Source organism: Sorex fumeus, unplaced genomic scaffold (assembly GCF_029834395.1).
Source record: "Sorex fumeus unplaced genomic scaffold, SorFum_2.1 ptg000008l, whole genome shotgun sequence".
Classification (NCBI taxonomy): domain Eukaryota; kingdom Metazoa; phylum Chordata; class Mammalia; order Eulipotyphla; family Soricidae; genus Sorex; species Sorex fumeus.
Window position 1 is genome coordinate 17,982,003 of NW_026606065.1, and position 23,375 is coordinate 18,005,377.

Below are 23,375 nucleotides of genomic sequence, written 5' to 3' on the forward strand. Positions count from 1 at the left end.
TTCATAAACATTTTGATACTATTATCCATCCTGTCAAAGAATCTATGGCTTTGGATTGTTCATTGCATCATAAAAAAATAAGTTGTTAAAAATTTCCTCTTGGACAGATTGAATGAGGTCTGGTTCTATCCAGAAGCCATCTAAATGCAGAGGCATTTTCTTTAATACCTAGTGAATATCCTGCTTGTAGAGCTAGAGATTGTCTCCTTTTGTTTGGTCCCTTTGCTGCTATGTCATTTGCCTGATATGAAACAAAACACAACAAAAACCCAAGGACAGAATTTCAAGAGTGAGGACAGCTCTGCTGAATATGAGGCAATAGGAGTCTTGACTTCCTTTCCTGCTCCTGGGGTTTTGTAGACTCTAAACAGCACCAACCCCCCAATTTCAAATTGGTGCAATGCTGGTAGTTCCATTACCAGTGAGTGCTTTTCCACCCCTGCTCCAGAGGCACAGACTTCCTGGAAAGGACACACATTGATTATGGGAGAAAGGGAAAGGATAGGGGAGACAAACCATGGAGAGAGTTAGCTTTGAGCATCCCAAACAGAGAAATGCTCCAAGGAAGGGTGGACCCACAGTTGGCCCTAATCCTGAAAGTCATTAAAGCTATCTGAGAAAGAGGGGCATTAAGTCAGTCCAGTTTATACACCTGTGGTAGGTGGTGCATTAATATATCCTGGTCTTCCAAGACATCCTCTCTAATAGCCTCCAGATTAGTGAGTGATTTTCTCCGAACACACAGGAAATCCACATAGCCACTCTTTCCTTCTTCCTTTTCCTATCACATCTGGATAAAGGGGCACTGCACATAGTTACAGATTACTTCAGATCGGCCACCAGGTCACCTCTTAATTTTTTCTTTACACAGAGGGTAACCTTCAATGTGAATGTTTTTTTTTCCTCTCTGGCCCTCTAATTCCATTTTTAAATTTTTTTTTCAATTTTTATTAGTGAGACACCATGAGGTACAGTTGTAGACTTACAATTTTTTTTCTTGGGTTTCAATTATACAATGATCGAATAACCATCCCTCCACCAGTGCCCATTTCCCACCACCACAGATCCCAGTATCCCTCCCACCCCCCATCCCCCTTCCCACCCTGCCTCTGTGGCAGGGCATTCCCCTCTGTTCTATCTCTCCTTTTGGGTGTTGTGGTTTGCAAAAGAGGCATTAAGTGGCAATCATGTTCGGTCTATAGTCTGCTTTCAGCATGCTTCTCCCATCCTGGGAAGATCCTCCCAACATCCTTTATTTGGTGCTCCTTTCTCTATCTGAACTCCCTTTTCCCCTAGCATATGTGGTTGGCCTCCAAGCCCTGGAGCAAACCTCCTGGTACTAATCTCAGCCACTCTTGGGTGTTGGTCTCCTATTTTGTTACTTTATGTTCCCCAGATGAATGCAATCTTTCTATGTCTATCCCTCTCTTTCTGACTCATTTCTCTTAACATGATACTTTCCATGTTGTACCACTTGTATGTAAATTTCATGACTTCATCTTTTCTAACCGCTACATAGTACTCCATTGTGTAAATGTACCAAAGTTTCTTTAACCAGTCATCTGTTCTCTGGCACTCAGATTTTTCCAGATTCTGGCTATTGTAAAATGTGCTGCAATGAACAAACAAGTGCAGATGTCACTTCAACTATACTTTTTTGCTTCTCCGGGATATATTCCCAGGAGTGGAATGTTTTTTAGGCTCTGTTCCTTTAACACTATTTTAGAGACATCCGTAAAGAATTTGGGAATATTCTTTGCCCATGGGTGAGGGTGGTCTTCATCTCAGTCCACAGAATCCTCATCTGTTAGCACAATGAGGTGGCACTCTTGCTCCCCTTTCTTGGCACATACCACCATGATGGGCAGGATGAGCTCCTCGAGGTAGTGATCAAACTGCTTGTGAGCACCATCGTTTGACAGTTCACTCAGCAGAGCACTCAGATTCTGACACCTGATAGTGTCGAAGTCAAAGTTAATGCAGAGGTAATCACATGTATCTCTGAGGTCGGGGATAGAGGTGCCATCAGGACAATTGATAATACCCATTTTATAATAGTTCAGCACAGTTTGGAATACGGTTGAGCTGATTCCTTCAGCAATCTCATACTCTACCTTCTCATTGGGCCTGGTGAAATTATGTTATCTTCCTGGTCCAAACATCCTTCCCAACATGGTATCTGGATGAGCAGTGAAAATGTGTGGATTCACTACAAAACGTGTGCCATCCACCAGAAGAGTCACTTTCTCCGGTGCCTGGGAATGAGTGTTACTGCTGTCGCTCATGGTGCTGTTTCCAAATCATTCTGGAGCAATAAAGGGTTCATGCTTCCATTTCGTCCCACTTTGGAACCAAGAGCTTTGGATATCTTCGGGAAGTGGCATTATGTGAGGGAACTGAGATGTGCTGGTGAGCAGACATAGTCCAGTGAGAGGTCTGACACTTGGGCCAAACTCGCCCGGGAGGCGTGCGCAAACGGTGCCGCCCCAGGAGCTACAGAGGGGACCCGCCACCATTGCCACAGTGGCGCGTGCCCCCATCCCTGCCTGCGCGGCCACGCAGCTGAGTCACTGGCACTTCTAGACTGCTTTTAAAATTGTTCCCTGACATCTAAAAATATGTTACCAGTAGAATTGAATGGAACATTTTATTCTTTCCAAAATATAAAGTATGTTGATGTAATAAGATGGAACTTTGACCTTGCTATTGGTGTATAACATTTATCTTAAAAGTCTAGTAACTGAAAAACATGACAATCATTGATTTGGCCCAAAAATCTCTGTTTAATGCTTGATTTATGAAAATTACTTCTAACTATTCCACATTCTATTGACAGTAGCAACTTTGAGTTGCAGAATCCACAGGTAAGAGGGATTGCACATATGCATTGCCAGGTGGTATATTGGATCTTAGTATATTGCATTACTCTGGTTTTCTCTTCATAGCATGATGTCTGAGTGATAAGACCCTGTACTCTCAACTAGACAGGGGAACCTCCTCAATATCTTTTTTCCTCCTCGTTAAATAAGGTTCTAGTCTAAATCTACAAGTCTCAATTCTGTCACATGTAATTAATCCAAACAGTTCTCTAATCTGCTAACACCCAAGCTAAAATAAACGGTCTCAATCCAGATAAAAAAAAAGTTTCTATATTTTGTGTCACTAGCCACTCAGAAACAATAATTACTGCTAAGAGTTCATGTGGTATATCATTTTTGTTGAAGATATGTAAATGATAAATCAGAGAACATTTGATTTTGAGGATTAAAGGAAATGTCAAATGCTAAACATAGGAGAAATCCAAATACACTGATGATTTATTATGTTTTATCTCAAATAATCCTCACAGAAAATGTGTGGGACATATAGTAAAAGTGAGGCAAGAAAGATTAGCTACTTGATCTCGGTCACCCATAATAGTCAGTTTAAACACAGATTTTCAACCAGGCTGCAATCAGCTATAACACTCTGTAGTATCCTTTCTGACACTTTGGTAGTTTAATTGAAATTCCACTGCTGAATTTCTATGAGCCTTTTCGAATTTTCAAATAAATAAATAAATAAGTTAGCAAAGGTAACTAATTCAACAACTTCAATATAGTTTCATTTTCTTATGAGTAAATACCTTTTAAAATATATTTTTAATTGTGCTGATAATTTCCATTTTATGCAAGCTTGTTTCACAACAACTGAACTTTTCTTCAACTAAAATATTTTTCCATATGAACAAGGTTGCAACTTTTAAGAAACTTCAGGCTCATATACCACTTATTTATAGATCTTAGATTTTGAACTTTCTAATTCTGATTAATTTAATTTTTAGATAACTTAATTTATATAGCATCAGTTTATAGTTTATGTTTTATGGGATATAATTTGACACCTCTAGTAGTTATATTTTTTCTATTTTTTCTTTTTATCATACGTAGTGCTAGGCACTCATGACAACAATGCACTGCAAATTTTAGTTTCATTTTATTGTGAAGAACATATTTGTGCTGTTAAGGAAAGGGATGAATAAGATTTCTAATTCTGGCTGAATTGTTATTTCTATGGCATTGCAATCTTTCATGGAATGAGCAAACAAAAAAGTATATACTGAATGAAGCAGACTCTGCCTTAAATTTGAAAAATAACACTATTTAAAGTTTTATTAAACTATAAGTTGATAAATAAATTGAACTGATATACATATGTTATATAGTATTGATTATATAACTTATTTATATAGCGTATTTATTATATTGAGACTGGTCACGGTCCAATCTAAGTCAAAATATGTTTTCAGCTCTGGGTATTAATCACCATGAAATAAGATAGCCACTTTCAAATTTACAATTGTTGAACACATATATAATAGACATCCCCAATAAAAAAATAAAATGTTGAAAAGAAACTGAGTATAATGGGTTCAAACTCTATATTCATCAGGGAAATATTCATTAAGTTTATATCTTAAGGACAATCATCTGTCCCTTGATGGTCTATCCTCTGTGATGCCCAGCACAAAGACCAAATATACTTTTCTGGTTTGAGGAGTAACATCAGTTCAGATCTCTGCATTTGTGACTTTCCTTCTCAAGCAGTTATTATTATTATTTTAAAACTTTATTCTGTCTGGTTTTGTATGTTCAAGTTGAAAAAAGATGTTTTGTTAACATAACTGTGTCTAACAGTTATGTTGGTATACCAACATACCAACATAAATACCAACAGCTCTGTTGGTATCTTCCCTGTTGCATGAAGGCTCATGCCACTTGAGAAGAGATTCCTCCGCAGATGATTTCTGAGAACTGTTTCTCTAACCCTAAATTCTCCTGGGATGATAGATTCTATCTACAATAACATATCTAAATATATGTAACAAACAATTGTCGAATAACATCTTGAACTATTTTCAGAATGTGATATCTGAATAACGTGATCGTATTCTAAATAATTAGATGCTGATACCTTTAAAATAAAATAGCAGATTCCTTAATTATCATTTATTTTGCATTTTACTCTAAGAAGTAAATCAGAGTGAAACTAATTATATAATCTGTACTTCTCTTTTAAAATTGTTCCGCCATAGATGTGATTTTCATACCTGTGATATCTATAGTCAGGGTTTTTTTTTTCACAACTGTATTTTTCTAAGTGCTATTTACATTTTCACATGACATTCTTTGTTTCTTTCTGTGTCTACTCTTCTTACATGAGCATTCTAGCCATTTAACTAGAATTAATTTTGGTTACTTATACTCGTTTTCATATATCATGATCCTATTTCCAAGAAGGTAACATTTTGAAGTTTTGCAAGAAGTATAAAGTTGTCATAACATCATATAATGTAATATAGATAATCCCCGTGGAACTTTTTTCTTTAACTTGTATATGTTGTCAAAAATGCAACTTTATTGGATACTTTAATAACTTTATTCACATAAAAATGGCTGATGTCTATTAACATGACTTTTTCATTTACTAAAGCAAAGGAACTCACTTTTACTGATTCAATAAAATATTATTTTATGTAATTAAAAATCCAATATAAATATCAAAATTAAATACGTGGTTTGAATATATAGAGTACTTTAAAGGACATCATCATTTTCATTTGACATTTAATATTCAATGTCATTTGGCATTTTATTATTTCTTACATATGTGCCTATCTTTCATAATATTATGTGCTTCTTTACTGCAGTGAAATCATTAGTTATTATAAATTTAACATTATTAAAAAATCCAACTAGAATATTTACTGACCCTCATAATCGACCCACTCACACTTGAGAATATATAAAAATAAGTAAAACTAATTAAACGAAGACTTCTGTTTTTCGATAGACTATAGTATATCATGACAAGTTAATCCTCATGCAGTAGTACGTAGAAAAAATCATAATAGGTATATTCTAGAAAATATAAAATTGCTTTGGAAGGAATAGAATTGCAGAGACAACATTTAAGAGGGAAAAATGCTTTATTTTTTTCTCAAGAAACTGGCAATCTTTAGCCTTTTTTTTCTGTAGGACGATTTTCTGCTGTGCATACAGACTGAAGGGTTAGGATAAGAAGAAGACTGTAGAAACCAGTAGATTGTTAATGTTTTTCCAGGAAAGTATAAGATGAATTTATTCATAAGAACACAAGTTTCTGACTTAGTTCATCCCCACAGAAAACTTACCAAGGTCATGTTTGGAAGACTGACCTTGGATAAAATTTCTAAAAATAAAAATGAGGTTTTCTATAGTAACCTGTGCCTTGGGAGATGCTATTCTACTATGGAGAAGCTGCTAGAAGCAGACACTCAAACATAGACTCGGTGACTACTTCAAGATACTTTTCAGACTTTGAATTTTTGTGGGCTCAGGAGAAGAAATGATAAACATGAAAACTTCTGAATTGTCAGAACAGAATTTCATGCAGTCTTGTAGCCCTGAGTCCTCTTCTGATCCACATATGACTATCTGACTATTGCCAGGGGCGATCCTTGAATACAGCCTAGTGTGGGTTAAAAACAAAAAACAAACAAAAAAAAACTTGATATGCTGTGAATATCATAGGAACATATTTGGATTTTATTCCAAAATTCTAGAGAGCTTTAATTCAAACATTTCTTATCTAAGGATTTGAAAAGACTGACTTGAATGATAAATATAGGTTGAAAGGGTTTGGTAAGAAAATAATACGAGTAAATAAAGAAAACACACACACTTAAATTGAGATTGATTTTCTTTGTTGTTGTACTGAGGTAGAAATAATGTATATTATTTGTACAAAACATGAACAAGAGTTTGGGCATACACCATTTGAAAATGAGAGCTTATTAAATGCAGGTAAGATTGATGAAAAGGCAGAAATTGACTAATAAAGTGATGGCAAAATACAATATCAGCTGTGTACCTGAGCTTATTATCCACCAAAACGTCTAGCATTTTTTTGTCATAAAAAAATTAGAATTACGATAGCACAGCAGTAGTGCATTTGCCTGCGCACAGCCAGCCAGGCCAAGCCGGGTTTGATTCCTCTGCCCCTCTTGGAGAGCCCGGCAAGCTACCAAGAGTATCTCACCCGCACGGCAAAGCCTGGCAAGCTACCATGATGTATTCACTATGCCAAACACAGTAACTAAAGTGTCACAGTGGAGACGCTACTGATCCTTCTCGAGCAAATCAATGAATAATGGGAGGATAATGCTATAATGCTAGTGCTATCATTCACTGACATAGAATTACTTTATGCCAACCCAGGTTTGATTCCTCAGCCCTTCTTGGAGAGCCCTGCAAGCTACCGATATTACCTTGCCTGCACGACAAAGCCTGGCAAGCTCCTCGTGACATATTCAATATGCCAAAAACAGTGACAACAAGTCTCACGATTTGTTGTGAGATATTACTGGTGCCTGCTTGAGCAAATCGATGCACAACGGGAGGACAGTGCTACAGTGCAGTGGTACAATGCAGAATAAAAGTAGTGAATGGTAGTAAATTATTCTCTCCCTTAGCTTTTAAAAGTTTCATTATGTCAAAAGGCACCCCTCCCTGTTTTCCATAGAGAACTGACAACTACTTGTATGTGTACAACTACTTGTATATACTAGTATATTGTATACAACTACTTGTACTAAAATAAAAAGCATACTACTGGGCTATGAAACTCACATAGAAACATATTACTTTTGATAAAATTAAACAATTATTTTATTGTTGACCCTTTTATTATTACTATTTTATTGTGGCTGTAATTGGTGTGTTTGATATCAAGCACTGCATACAATGCCCCAAATTCCACTGGGAGTGATCCTTGAACACAGAGACTCACAGAAGCCTTACACACTGCTAGCTATAACCCATCAACCAAATATACACACACACAAATTATTTTGTTTGAGGTTTTAACTGTAGAACTACTACAGTGTCTGTTTTGTGTTGACAGTTTTTTTATCTGGTATAGTGATGAAATCTTTGCTTATACCATAATCCAAACTAATACAAAAAACAGTCTATGAAAGTTCTATAAGATTTTTGGGGGGAGCATATGGGATGCTGGGAATCGAACCCAGGTCAGCTGCGTGCAAGGAAAACACCCTGCCCGCTGTGCTAATTCTCCAGCCCTCTATAAGAATATTTTTTTCTTTTGCTTTTTGGGTCACACCTAGCTTTGCACAGGGGTTATTCCTGGCTCACGCACTCAGGAATTACTCCTGCCGGTGCTCGGGGGACCATATGGGATTCTGGAAATCAAACCCGGGTCAGCAGCATGGAAGGCAAATGCCCTACTCACTGTGCTATCACTCTAGCCCCACCGTCTATAAGAATTTTTAAACATAATTTCCTCCAAAATTTTTTTAATGTTTCTGAAAACCATTTTAATTACTTGAAATAATCTCTCTAAACCATTGTTCAAATAATAAGATTAAATTTTGGACAATATTCAATGATATAATCATAGATTATATTGATGAGAAGCTTGTTATTGTTATTAAGATAAGATTTCAGTAATTATAACAAATTTGCATCTCATAAAATGAGTTGGGATTGTTTTACTATATAGATGATAATAGTTGTTCCAGTTAAATAAAAATGAACTTGGGTCTCATAATATTCAGTGCATGGAGTCCTCAAATCTGGGATATTCTCATTAATTGTTATTTGACAAGTTTTCCTTTATTGAATTTACCTTCTTGCTCTGTGGGGACAGCATTGATTCTTATCTGGGCACTCTCAAATTTATCTTATAGTTATTTGATATGCTGTTCATTTATTTAATGGCTTTACATCTTCTGTTGTTTTCTAGAAGGCACCTATATTTCATCTGGAGCACATTGATATCCGTCATCAGCTGTTATGATACTCTGATTCCAACCTCCACTGAGTTTTTAATTTTACCAACTGTACTCTTCAGTTCTGTAACTTCTGATTGTAATTTTCTCTGTCAGAGTCATTTCCAAGTGTGTGGGTTCAGCACAGGAGGCCTATGTGTGTGTATTTTGAAGAGTGATGAGTAGAGTTGTTGTATTGCCTCTTACACAATCACATGGTTCGAAGTAAAAGCAGGGTTCTGAGCATAGAGTCGGATGTGGGTCTGCAGAGATAGCAGAAGTCAGACATGGAAGCTTTTAGAATCCAGGTGCAACTGAAAATCAGCTTCCAGTCCCCAAAAGGCCTCAGGAGTATCAGTGTTAATAAATGAAGAAACTTAGACTTAGGTGTTGATTCTCGATAGCCACGGTTACAGAAAATGTGGTTCTTTTTTTCCACTAGAGCCCCGAACTTCTGGTGGGACGGGGCCAAGCTCAACTTCAATGACGTTCTGTAGTAACCAGAGTTATACTCAGTGATGCTCAGTGGGCCACATAATGTCGGGGATCAAACTAGATGTTTGACAGATACACATCATGAACTTCACAACTTCAGTTATTTCCACTGCTCCTGCAATTGCTCATTTCATTTTATATAGGTAAATATCTTATGTTTTCAAGCACATATGTTTTATATTAATTAGAATGGTGTACTGTATGGTATTATATTATTACAATCACAACCATCCTGTTGTTTGTCAATTGCCTCAAGCAGGCCCCAGTAACATCTCCTTCGTCCTAGCCCTGAGATTTTTTAAAAAGTGCCATATTAAAGGCTCTTCCAGGGTTAGGAGAATGAGAACCATCATTGTTACTGGTAATTGGCATATTGGGTTCACCACAGGGAGTTTGCCAGACTCTGCCATGTGGGCAGGTTACATTTGGTAGCCTGCCAGGTTGTCCAAAGTGAGAATGAGATAATAAGATCTCCCATGGCTGCAAATACAGCCACACGCTCCGGGAGCTGGGTTTTTTAATCTCTGGGTCTTGGCCGTTGATGGGATTACATGGCACCAGGGTGCCAGTTGGTGGACGTGTCCCCTGCCTACTGGAATTTGGAGGATCTGGGTGAAGGATGCTCAGCACCGATCCGAGCAGGCTTGAAGATCTCAGCCAGGGGACCTGCATGCCTTTGTTCCTCTGCTGGTACCTTCATGCGTGTGGAGAGTGGTCTCAGCATGGTGGTGGCTGGTTCTGGAGGTCTTCGGCTGCCTGAGCCCTGATCAGGGCGGGGAGGGAAACATAACCCGCTCCCCTGCAGGGGGCCCTGGCACGGACAGCTAGACGCGGGGGCAGGAGAGTCTGTGCTGCGCTGTTCTCTTCCGGGAGCTGGGTTTTATAGTCTCTGGGTCTCTTACATTATACAATCTTAAATTATTAATCATTAAAATTAATCATTAAAATTCAGGATGTTTATACACTGTATTAAGTTCACCACTGTAAAAAACTACGCACGCTGAAGGTTGTGTGTTCGTGTGCTCTCTGGATGGCTCTATCTCACCGCCCGCGTTCGGTGCCCTAGAGCCGCTGTGTGTGGCCTGCATCAGGACGGCTGTTGGCCAAGGGCAGATGAAGGAAGAGATGAGGGCCAGACTGGTTGATCTTTGTAGCAGTTTATTACAAGGAAGTTTATCCCATAGAAGAAATTTATGTTATGGAGGGCCTAGATTCTCTCAAGCACAAGTTCTCCTTGCTAGTCTCTTGGTAGTCCATCTTTCAGCCCTGCTCTTTCATTCTCTAGCTCCCTTCTAGTCTGGGCTGACACTCCACCCAGTCAGGTAGCCAAATCAACATAAGAAAGCCCTTCCTGACTGCTCAAGGGCAAGATACCTCTTAAGGTGTTTTTCTCTTTTCCTCAGTCCAATAAACTATCAACTATTCCTGAGGTTGTGCAGGAAGGAGAGAACAGTGTTATCCTACACACCACTAAATGTTGAGTGCAGTTTTTTACCATATAATAGATATTATTTATCCAATTTATCCACCTTCTTTCCACTTGCATCCCAATAACCACCAAATGGTTTCATAGTCCATAAACCTATCTCTGTTATATTTACTTTGTCCTTTTCTTTAATTTTCTCCACATATGAAAAAATACTACTCATCTAGAAAAAAGAATTAACTACTTCAATTTGCAATGGTGAGGGTAGACTTAGAGAATGGCACGCTTAAATAATTATACGTTAGATAGAGAAAGAGTGTAGGATTTCCTTCACCTGTATTATATAAAGAATTTTAATAAAAAAGCTTTATAAATCACTATTAAGCCATATATTAAATAATATGTTGTTTAAAGAAAATTAGTTAATTATGAGTATAAGTACACTATGAAAATGAATCTTTAATATTAAGCATACATATTTGGATGCAAGAAATTTCCTCCCTAAATATAGGCCTGTTTTGGGGGGTATGGTGCCTCCAGCAGGTCAATCTGTACCTGTGAGGTGATTGATCAACAGCCTGATGGCAACATCAGACTTTCAGATACCCCAAAATTGCTGCTGTGCCTTTGGCCAGACCCCAAAATTTTGGGGCAAAGTTTACCAAGAAAGTAAATGGCCAAAAGTTAGGTATATGGGAGACACACCCACAAACCACCTCTGGCCTAGCTATATAATTGGAGGCATGGCCTCTTTGTTCCTGATCGAACTGCTTAATGGCCACGATCCCAGAGACTCAGAAACTAATCTTGGAACCCAAAGGCTTTTGGCAGAAATGCGTCCTGTTCCTGCAGTAGGTTACTGGTGATGGGCCACTCCAGGTGGGAATAGGTTTCATGCCTTGGCCTGTTCCCCCTGGTGGCCTGGTGATCACCATCCTCCAGAGGCCACTTGAGAGTCAGGTTTGGGCCTGCAGTGACGAGACACACGGGGCCTCACCACATGGGGGTGGAGTCGACTCTTTCTCCCCATCCCAACGAGACCCCTAGTCGTCGCCTGTAAACAGCCTCTCTGGCTCCTGATCAAGCTGATCAATGGCCATGATACTGGAGACAGAAACAAATCTTGAAACCCAGCAGGTTTAGGCAGAAATGCATCTGGACTGAATACAAGGTGGCTGCTGGCTCAGAACTTATTGGAAAGCCAGGTATGAGCTGACAGTGACGGGGCAACTTCAGTCTCATGGGAAGGGGGGCGGTACCAGTTTGCCCTTCACGCCCTACTGAGGTCATGGGTTGCCCCCCAAGAAAGGCTCTCTGGCATGGCAATGGCTCTAGAAGCAAAAGGACTTAGTCCAGAGCCCAGCAGTTTGCAGAAGAAAAGTGAATGGACCATGCGTTAAACTACGGTGCCATGCCTCCCCAAGAGGGCAAGGGTGTTGCTCCGTCTGTCTTTTTCCCCCCTGGTAGCAAGGTTATTACATGCTGTTTATTATATAGAAATTATTTATAATTTATGAAAATAAAGGTATTGTATGACAGTGAATTTTTCATCTAAAATATATTCTATGATGTCAAATCACTTAATCACTTAACTTTCCGTTAGTCGTCGATTTGCTTGAGCGGGAGCCAGTAACATCTCCATTTGTCCCTGTTTTGTGCTAGTGTAGCCCAATGGCATCTGTTCGCTCTGGGAACATGAAGAGCCTCAAACCGATCGTTCATGATCTTGATGAAGAAGTCTGACCATCTGGTAGGTGGGTGGCCACGTGGTTTTTTGACATCCCATAGAATCCAGTCAGTAACAGCTCTAGTCCAGGGGTCATCTTTAAATCTCATTATGTGAACAGCCCATCTGATTTTTGACACCTTGGTAAATGAGACAGCGTCCCTGATTCTTGATTGTCGACGGATGTCAGAAATCGGGATTCTTTCTCTCATTTGAGTGAAACGTGATATTCCAAGCATAGCTATTTCAATTCTTCTTTGGGAGACCTGAATAACATTCTCATCCTGATTGCATAGGTCCCAGGTCTCTGAGGCATATGTTAATGCAGGAAGAACAGTGGAACAAAGAGATGTGACCGGAGCTGGAGATTCTTCGTCCTCTTAGCTATTTCTTCGACGTTCTTGAAGGCGTTAAAAGCCCCTCTCTTCCTCCTGCGCAGCTAGGGTGCCAGGTCATTTGTCATGTTGATATCTCGACCTAGGTACACATAGCTGTTGCATTCGGAGATGGTCGTTCCATTGAGAGCGAATGGGGCATCAGGAACGAGGCTGTTTCTCATAAACATTGTCTTTGTAAGATTCAGCTGTAGTCCTACCTTTCCACACTCACGGTCAAAGTCGGTCAGAGTTTGTGCCGCTTGGCTGATGTTTGGTGTTATTAAAACAATGTCATCAACAAAGCGGACGTGGTATAGTTGCCGACCATCTATCTTCACTCCCATTCCATCCCATTCCAGTCGTTGCATGATGTTCTCGAGGGTGGCACTGAAGAGTTTCAGTGAAATGGTATCACCCTGCCGAACCCCTCTCTTGACATCAATGATTACTTCTTTGTAGAATGGTGAGATCCTGGTAGTGAATCCACAATACAGCTCACGGAGGATATTGATGTATTGGGCTTGAATGCCCTGATTGACTAGGGCTTCAATGACCGCTTCCGTCTCAACAGAATCAAAGGCCTTCTTGAAATCAATGAACGTTAAACAGAGCAGCATCTTGAACTCCCGAGAAACCTCAATGAGCTTGGTTATCGTGTGGATATGGTCGATGGTGCTGAATCCTTTGCGTAACCTGGCTTGCTCGCATGGTTGTCCTTCATCTAGTGTTCTGCAATCCTATTTAGGATGACTCAAGTGAACAACTTGTCGATGACAGATAATAGGCAGATCGGGCGATAGTTGCCAATGTCATGGATGTCTCCCTTCTTGAACAGTAGTATGGTCCTGCTGATTTTCCATTGGGATGGAACCTTGCATTCAGACAGGTACCAGGTGAAGAGCCAAGCCAGTGTATTGATGAGTACTGACGGCAGGTTCTTCAGGTGTTCAGGTCTGACCTTGTCTGGGCCGTGTGCTGTTCGTTTCTTTACCGATGAAATGGTGTGTCGGATTTCGGAAGGGAGAACATTGGGAACAACATATCCATCCTGTGGAATTTGGTATGTCAGCAAGTGGACATGGCTATCGAAGAGATTTGAGAAGAAGTCATGGATAATCTTCTCCATTGCCGTTCTGGAGGATGTGATGGATCCATCAGGACGTCAGAAGGCAGTCATCTTGGTCTTGTAGTTGGTAAAGGACAGGCGGGCGTTACAAATACTTTTCCCAGTTTCTGCCACATCTACCAGCACTTCTGCTCTTCTCTAGTTGAGGTCTTCCTTGATCGCATCTCTGCAATGCTTTGCGAGCTCGGACGTTTGCTTGTGGTTGCCTGAGGCATGCGCCAAACCACGCTGGCAAATAAGCTCAAGAGTTTTCAAAGACAGGCATTTTTTTGTGGCTATCTTTCTCTTGGCGTTCCTCGCAGATTCATGGAGGTTCTGTACCAGTCGATCGTATTCCTCGTCAATGTTGTCAACAATGGCATCTTCCCACGTTGCCGCAATAGTGCCAAAGAGCTCCCAGTTGGTGGTCTTTCTGGGAGTTCTCTTTTTAAACTTTGCAGCCCTTTGTCCCTGTTCTGTGAAGTAGAATTTTGCACGAAGGAGATGGTGGTCCGATCCCGTTCGCAATTTTGGGACAACAGCGACATTGGTCAGGCAAAACCGTCGATTGAATATGATGTGGTCTATTTCGTTGTGGAATCGTCCTCTGGGAGACTCCCATGTCCAACGTTTAGTTTCTGCCTTCTGGAACTGTGAGTTACCATGGATTGTCCTGGTCGACATGATGAACTCAGACAGTCTCTCACCCTGTTCGTTCCATTCTAGGCGATGGGTCCCGATGTGAAGTTCTTCAGCTGATCTTCTCGGTCCTATCTTGGCATTAAAATCACCCACAATGATCTTGTAGAAGGTGTGGTCTTCTTTATAGAACTTCTCCAGTTCCATGTAGAGCTTCTTAATTTCTCTTTCATCATAATGAGATGTTGGTGCATAGACAACGAAGATAGAAACTGCAGGCAGTGAGCCACATCTATTCAAATGTAAACGTCCGATTCCGATTCGGGTTGTTAGGCATTCGAATGAATCAATGCTCTTGGCCAAGATTGTGTTGACAAGGACACCAACGCCTCCGACAACTCTTTTATCGCTTGTTCCAAGGAACAATTCTTCTCCAGTGTCGAAAACGGCATGGTGAGATCCATGCCTTCTTGTCTCGGTCAGACCAATGATGTCGTACTTGATCATTCGCGCTTGTACCATCAGGTCCTCGATGGATGCATCTGATGCTGGCATACGTGCATTGAAAGTACAGACGATCATTTTTGTCTTCCTTCGTTGTGGCAGCCTAGTCCGGCCTTGAGATTTTATCGGCCTCTACTTTCTCATCCTTCTCAGTGCTGCCATGTCGGTGAAGCCTTCAGGGTCAGGTGAATGAGACCAGTTGTAGTTATTGGTTTTGGCATATCGAATACACAACGGATAACTTGCCAGGCTCTTCCGTGCAGGCGGAATACTCTCGGTAGCTTGCCAGTGTTTCGGAGACGGATAGAGGCTTTTGGGACAACCTCTAATTGCCCTCGTAGGTGTTAACATATTGAACCCTATCAAATATGGTGCGACAATTCCGGAAGATGGGTATTTAGTGTCTTATGATGTGTCGAATAGGTTAAATTTACATAGATGGTTTTATTTTCTTACCTTTTATAGTATGTTTATATCATTTATAGTCATATATGTATTATATATATGCCCAATAGAATTAACAATTGTGGGTCGGTAGAGGAAAATGCAATATGTGGTATAGACAAATTTTGTGTCTAATATATGTGTGTGTATATTTGTGTATGTGTGTGTGCACGTGCATGCTACTGACATATTGGGATAGAAGTCAAAGATGGCCCAGATCATACCATGCAACATCAATGCCTTATATATTAATAACTTCTAGGTTGAAATAACCTGATAGTATTATCATGCAAACAGATGATATGTTAGATACAGACTTCTTTATTGTATTGCTTTTTTTTTTTACTTTATCTATTGTACTAATTGCTCTGATAATCTGTGGAAACGTGATATAATATACTTCCAGAGTTATAAGTTATTTGAATTTGTGAGAAACAGGTGAGTACAGGTGAATTTAAGGAAAAAAAAATTATAAAGCATTTTGCTCTTCAATAGCAAGCTCAACGTTATTTTAACCACCCATTAATTTCAATGAATTAAAGGTTATTATGGTTCACTTAACTTTATATTTTATGTTATGTAAAATATTTGCCATTCTAAGATATATGGTCAAAAAAATTACCAGAGGTAAAAATATTGTTCATATATCTAAAGTGTTAAAAGAATTCAGTATAATTAAAAGTAGTAAAAAGTAAATTGTATCAAATGGGCAAATGTCTAATGATTAATGATTAAACTAAGCAGTGGTAAAATAAAAGATCACAAATTTCATCATAAATGGAGGAGTAGAAGAATAATTAATTTTTTAAATCTTGAATTATTAGAAGGTAAACTGTTTTTTCTTTTTTAATTTATTGATTAATTATATATTTTTGCCTATCTTCATATTATAGTTGAAGTTTGGGGGAATGCATTATTGTATTTGTGTATATATGTAAAGGCCCTCCCGTTGATCGTCGATTTGCTCGAGCGGGCCCAGTAACGTCTCCATTGGAGACTTTGTTGTTACTGTGTCTGGCATATCGAATACTCTCGGTAGCTTGCCGGGCTCTCCGAGAGGGGCGGAGGAATCGAACTCGGGTCGGCCATGTTGGCCGCTTGTAAGGCGAACGCCCTACCCGCTGTGCTATTGCTCCAGCATGTAACCATTACTTCAAGTTGTAGTTTCCAGATAATAAAATTAAATAAGAAAAATTCATTAAAAATTCCAGCATGTATCATAATGTGCTCTTCATATTAGAAGAAACATTTAAAAATTTTATAGTTCTGTTACAGAATATGATAATTCATGACTTTTCATATTTAATTTAATGCTATTAAATATTATGATTTCATAAAATGCATTTATAATATAATTTAAAATAAATATGTTTATTGCATTAAATATTTTAACTATCAATTATTAAATATGTAAATTATTTTTCCAACATTCTAGTAATTATAAAATATATTACATATTTGCTTCAATTTTCTTGTTGAGCAGAAAATTTGTTTAAGTTAGTAGGTATCGTATTGAAATAGATCAGAAATACTTTTAATAGAATTTCAATCACATTGTAAAAACTGTAATAATCCTGACTATAATAAAGGCAGTTTAGATATTCCTTTTCATCTAGACCTTATTTATAAGCACACATTTTACTTTTTCTAGGATTCTCTGTTAGTAAAGTTGTTTAACATTGCTATAACTATAATTAGCATGATATTTATTCTTGTAATACATTCAAAGTGTTGTTTTGTAACTTTGTAATATATAGGTAACCTCAATATCCACTTGATCCTTTGGTGGAAAACTGGAAAATAAATCATTTTCCGTTCTCAAGATCTGTTTGCAGTATTATTGAGCATAATTCAAATTTTCTACATCACTTATATATACATTTAATTTTATGCTAATTAAAACAATATATTAAACTGCTTTACAAGATATATACATTTTATTTTGCTTTGTTTTTAACTTTTATTCTATTTTGTAATTACTCATAAAAGCTGATGACTTCTTAATTAATATATCATTATTGGGAATATATATTTTTTTATGAGCTACTTTCTCTTTTAGGAGGTTCACACCTGGCAGTGTTCAGGTCTTGCTTTGAACTCAGGTATCAATACTAAAGACAGGACTTTAGTGGATCATATGGGGTGCAAGGTATTAAACGAGAGGTTTGCTGCATGATAGTCAAGTGCCTTAGCTACTATATTGTTCGTAAGATCTCACTATTTTCTTTAGTGATTTATTTAGCAGATAGCCCAAAGGGTAGGGCGTTTGCTTTGCATGAGGCGCCCCTGGCTGACCCAGGTTTCATTCCTCCGCCTCTCTTGGAGAGCCTGGCAAGCTACCAAGAGTATCTCGCCTGCACAGCAAAGCCTGTTGTGAGACGTTACTGGTGCCTGCTGGAGCAAATCGATGAACAACCAGAGGACAGTGCTACAGTGCAGTGCTAAAATGAAGAGATAAACTTTTGTCACCAGTTCACCTTTTGATGTGTTTTAAGTTTTTTTTTTTTATTTTAATTGCTGGGGAAGATATTGGTTATAGTCAATGAGCCCTAAGATTTCCTAAATTTCAACATATTACATTGTTCCTTCAAAGAGGGCAAGGAAAACATTTTTGTTCAGATGCAAAACTACAGCTTCAGGGAGTAGAGTGTTAGTACAGTTAGTAGGGCTTTTGCTTTCTTTACTTGAAGCTATTCCAGGCTTGATCCCTGGCACCTCATATGGTACTCAGATCTCTCACAACTGTGATCTTCTAGCAGAGAGCCAGGAGTAAGGACAAAGCATTGTAGAGTTTGTTTGTTTGTTTTTTCCATTGTAGATGGAAAAAATAACACTAAGCAATTGGTTATTGATACAAAAAGTTACATAATGTTTTCTTTAGCACAGTAGCACTCTCCTCCTGTTCATCCATTTGCTCAAACAGGCACCAATAACTCCATTGTGAGGCTTTTTGTTACTGTTTTTGGCATATCAAATATACTGCGCGGGGAGTTTGCTAGACTCTGCTGTGCAGGCAGGATACTCACCAGGGTCTCCAAGAAGGACGGAGGAATCGAACCCAGGTCTGCTGCAGGCAAGGCAAACGCCTATTCGCTGTGCTATCAATCCAGCCCACATAATGATCAATCAACATTTTTATTCATATATTTATTTTGAGGATTGGGTGTCAATTCTCCCTACTTAATTCTATAGTTATGCATATCTAGCAAGATTATATGTTAAGATATATAGAAACTACTTCATTGTTGGTGGGAATGCCGACTGATTCAGCCCTTTTGGAAAACAGTATGAACGATTCTCAAAAAATTAGAAATTGAGCTCCCATTTGACCCAGCAATACCACTCCTGGGAATATAATCCCAGAGAGGCAAAAATGTATAGTCGAAGTGACATCTGCACTTGTTTGTTCATTGCAGCACTCTTTACAATAGCCAGAAACTGGAAGAAAACTGAGTGCCCAAAAACAGATGACTGGTTAATGAAACTTGGGTACATCTACACAATGGAGTACTATGTAGCTGTTAGAAAAGATGAAGTCATGAAATTTACATACAAGTGGTACAACATGGAAAGTATCATGCTAAGTGAAATGAGTCAGAAAGAGAGGGATAGTCATAGAAAGATTGCATTCATCTGGGGGATATAAAGTAACAAAGTATGAGATTAATACCCAAGAATAGCTGAGATCAGCACCAGGAGGATTACTCCATAGTTTAGAGGCCAGTTGGGTGTTCTATGGGAAAGGACAGCTCGGATAGAGAGGGGAGCACCAAATAAAGGGTGTCTGGAGGATCCTCCCAGGAGGGGAGAGGCATGTTAAAAGTAGACTATAGACTGAACATGTTTGCCACTCAATGCCTCTTTTGCAGACCACAACACCCAAAAGAATAGAGAGAACAAAAGGGAATGCCCTGCTAAAGAGGCAGGGTGGGATCGGGGGATGGGGGTGGGAGCGATATTATCCATGGTGGTGGAAATGGGCACTGGTGGAGGGATGGGTGTTTGATCATTGTATAGTCGAGACCCAAGCACAAAAATTTGTAAATCTACAACTGTACCTCATGGTGTTTCACCAATAAAAAAAAGGGTGGGGGGGGTGGAAGAATCATTAGGATCCCAGTACTGGGATCCGTGGTGGTGGGAAATGGGCGCTGGTGAAGGGATGGGTATTTGACCATTGTATAATTGAAACCCAAGCACAAAATTTGTAAGTCTACAACTGTACCTCATGGTGTCTCACTAATAAAAATTAAAAAAACAAGATATATAAAATAAATTTCACATCTTACTTCCATTTCAGTTCTAGCATTTAATAAAATCTCTCCATGATTTAAAATTTTACTGAGATGTAGAACTTAATGTTTCTATCATCTGTTCTACAATAATCTAATTAGACATTAAACATGGAGGCTGCCTCTAAATAATATCTATGCCATTCACTTGAAGTAAATGTAACATGGGAAGTGATGTTTTATTTATGTTTTAAAGCAATATGTTATGCGATTATTTCAGAGTATTATATTTGCATTTTTTCTTATTCAATTATAGATCATTTACTTAAACCAGTGTTTCTCAATATTTTTCCAAAACTGATCCCCTTCTGACCTTTCCTCCTTCCTGTACCTGTCCTGCTGATTGGCCCCTATTCCTTTGCTTTGTTTCCTGTTTGCATGTTTTTTTTTACCTGTGGCAACTTTAAATATACAGAGAGTTCACAGTGAAAGCCAGTTAACAATTGTTTTGCTCAGATGAATCATGAGATCCTGGTCCATTAGACAGAGAGTAATAATGACTTTCATCAAACTGAACTATGCAAAGTCTACAAATATGTTTCTTTGAGTTTGTATTATAATAATCATCAGGTAGTAAAAGAATAGGACATTTTTCTTAAAAATATACCATTCAAAAATTTAAAAATATATAACATTCAGTGGGAGAGTAACTAAAGGAAGGTTATGACTTGTCACATTTTATAGGAACTTATGAATATTATTCTTTCCACCAAGCATGATTAATTTAATTTGAAATGAAAATCTTGACTCATTTTGACCCCCTTATTATAAAACAGATAAATTAAAGGATTAATGGATTTTTAAGCTAATTAAAATCTACTTTAAACTGCACATACACTTCAAGAATGAAACTTTTACAAGTTTAAAAGATGAATTTCTATTAAACATTTTATAATGCAGTACAGATATATTTTTAATATTTTAATTGCTTGGGTTGCTTATGCCTACTTCATTTTTAAAAGTAAGAAATTTAAATCAACTTAGTCAAATCAATTTTGGATGAAAAATTTTTATCCATAATTGATAAGGAAATACACTAGAGAATGGAATTTGCAATAATAATTCAAAATTCACAAGGAATATTTTAATTTATCTGTCTAAATATAAACCTGTTATATCTTTTTTCTACAATATAATCTAAGAAGTCAACATTTTTACATAACTGAGGCAGGAAAGTTTTTATATATTTACATTGAGAAACCATGGGGCTGAAAGATAAACCAGTGGATAAATATGTCATGTCCCTGACTTGGGTTCAACCATTTGCTTCTCATATAATCCCTCTAACAAGGCCAGGAGTGATTCCTGAGTGCAGAATTATCAATAACCCCTAAGCATCACCAGATGTAGCCATAAAGAAGTGAGACATAATATCGTAATTTTAACTTAAAAAATTTTAAACATTAACAATAACATATAACTATAATTTGTTTTTTTAAAATTGCTCTTTTCCTAAACCAAATAAAACATCTATTTCCTATTCCAAAGGACACCCCCATTACTTATTGACGAAAATTCCAAAAACTAAACAAACATTAGAAATAATGCTAAGGTAATTGAATTGGTACAACTTTTTCTTTATTATAAGTAATTACTTGGAGGGGAGAAAAACAGAAAGTAGAGCCACTCTTTCCCCTAGTCTTAATTACTACTAAGTTCTAGAATCCTGCACCTCTTTCCTGTCACTGTCCTCCTGTTGTTCATCGATTTGCTCCAGCGGGTTCAGTAACGTCTCCATTGGAGACTTTGTTATTACTGTGTTTGGCATATTGATTACATCAAGGGCAGCTTGCCAGGCTCTGCTGTGCGGGCAAGATACTCTCTGTAGCTTGCCGGGCTCTCCGAGAGGGGCGGAGGAATCGAACTTGGGTCGGCCATGTTCGCTGCGTGCAAGGCAAACGCCCTACCACTGTGCTATCGCTCAAGCCCAAGGAGAAATTTGGACAATTTAATTCAAAATAAATATTAAACTTGTCTTTTCATTTGTTTATATATGTATATTAGTTAACTTAAGCAATGATATAAATAAACTGTAGCACTCGAATGCTGTTGTCCCATTGTTCATCGATTTGCTTAAATGGGCACCAGTAATGTCTCCATTATGAGAACTGTTACTATTTTTGGTATATTGAATATGCCACAGACAGTTTGCCAGGCTCTGCCGTGCAGGTGGGATATTCTCGGTAGCTTGTTGGACTCTTGGAGAGGGATGGAGGACTCGAACCTGGATCAGCCACTAGCAAGACAAACACCATACCTACTGTGCCATTGCTCCAGCCCCATTACATTTGCAGACACTAAAATAAGTCCAACAACTTATCAATATGTATATTATTCATATATATGGTGGACAATATACTGAATTTAAATTTTAGTTATGCTCATGGGAAGGGGGGCGTTCCGGCCCGTCCTTCATGCCCTATCGAGGTCACCAGTTGCCTCCCACGAGCAGCTCTCCAGCATGGCCACGGCCCCAGAAGTACAAGGACTTAACGCAGAAAACCAGCAGCTGGGAGCAGAAAAGCAAATGGACTATGTGTTAAACTGCGCCATCATGCCTGCCCGGAGGGGAAAGGGTGTTGCTCCATTCACCCTCTCCTCTCTGGAAAGAAAGATGGCGGCCGCATGGGAGCCTTGTGGACAGCAGGTTTGAGCCGGGGGTCGGGGGCGGCAAAAACCTCATGGGAAGGGGGGCGTTCCGGCCCGTCCTTCACGCCCTACCGAGGTCACCAGTTGCCCCCCACGAGCGGCTCTCCAGCACGGCCACGACTCCAGAGCACAGAAACCAATCTCTTAATTATGTAACTTTTAGTAGAAATACTTCCAGGGTTAATAAGTAAAATAGCAGAAATCCAAAACCGCGTGCAACATCATTTAATTCTTGAACCCAGCTGTAGAAAGCAAATCATTTCACAACGTTTTTTCAGCATGTCTGATTTGGGGGGGGGGGGGGGTCATAAACTCGAAATAATAATGGTGCATCTTTTATCGAAACAATGTATCTAGTCAAAGTAGATAGAGTGTTAACTAGAACCCATCTGCCTCACAGGAATTGGGAGGGCGTGGGAGGTGGGGTTCTATTGGGGTTCATGGTAAAAAATAAGTATTGGTAAAGGGAAATGTGTTTGATATTTACATGACTGAGACCTAAACCTGAAAGCTCTGTAACTTTTCCCACAGTGATTCAATAAATAAATAAATTTAAAAAAATAAATTTTAGTTATGAAAGATACAGGTAAAATTTATCTAGGATTATTATGTAGTCATAAGAAGTGAATAATCTTATCACTTGATCACTTGACATCCTGTTACTCATCCATTTGCTTGAGCGGGCACCAGTAACGTCTCCATCCATCCCTGTCACATGCTAGTGTAGCCCAATTGCATCTGCTCATTCAAGGAACAAGAAGAGCCTCAAACCTGATCGTTCAGGGTCTTGACAAAGAAGTCTGACCATCTCATAGGTGGGCAGCCACATGGTCTTGGACATCCCATGGAATCCAGTTGGTAACTGCTCTAGTCAAGCAGTAGTCTCCAAATCTCATTAAGTATCCAGCC

At 38.7% G+C, this 23,375-nt stretch overlaps 1 pseudogene; it reads right to left on the reverse strand.

The window, feature by feature from the left end:
• Nucleotides 1-1,722: 1,722 nt before the first annotated feature.
• LOC130019328 (BTB/POZ domain-containing protein KCTD20-like) overlaps nt 1,723-23,375 on the reverse strand; it is a 142,478-nt pseudogene continuing 120,825 nt past the window's right edge.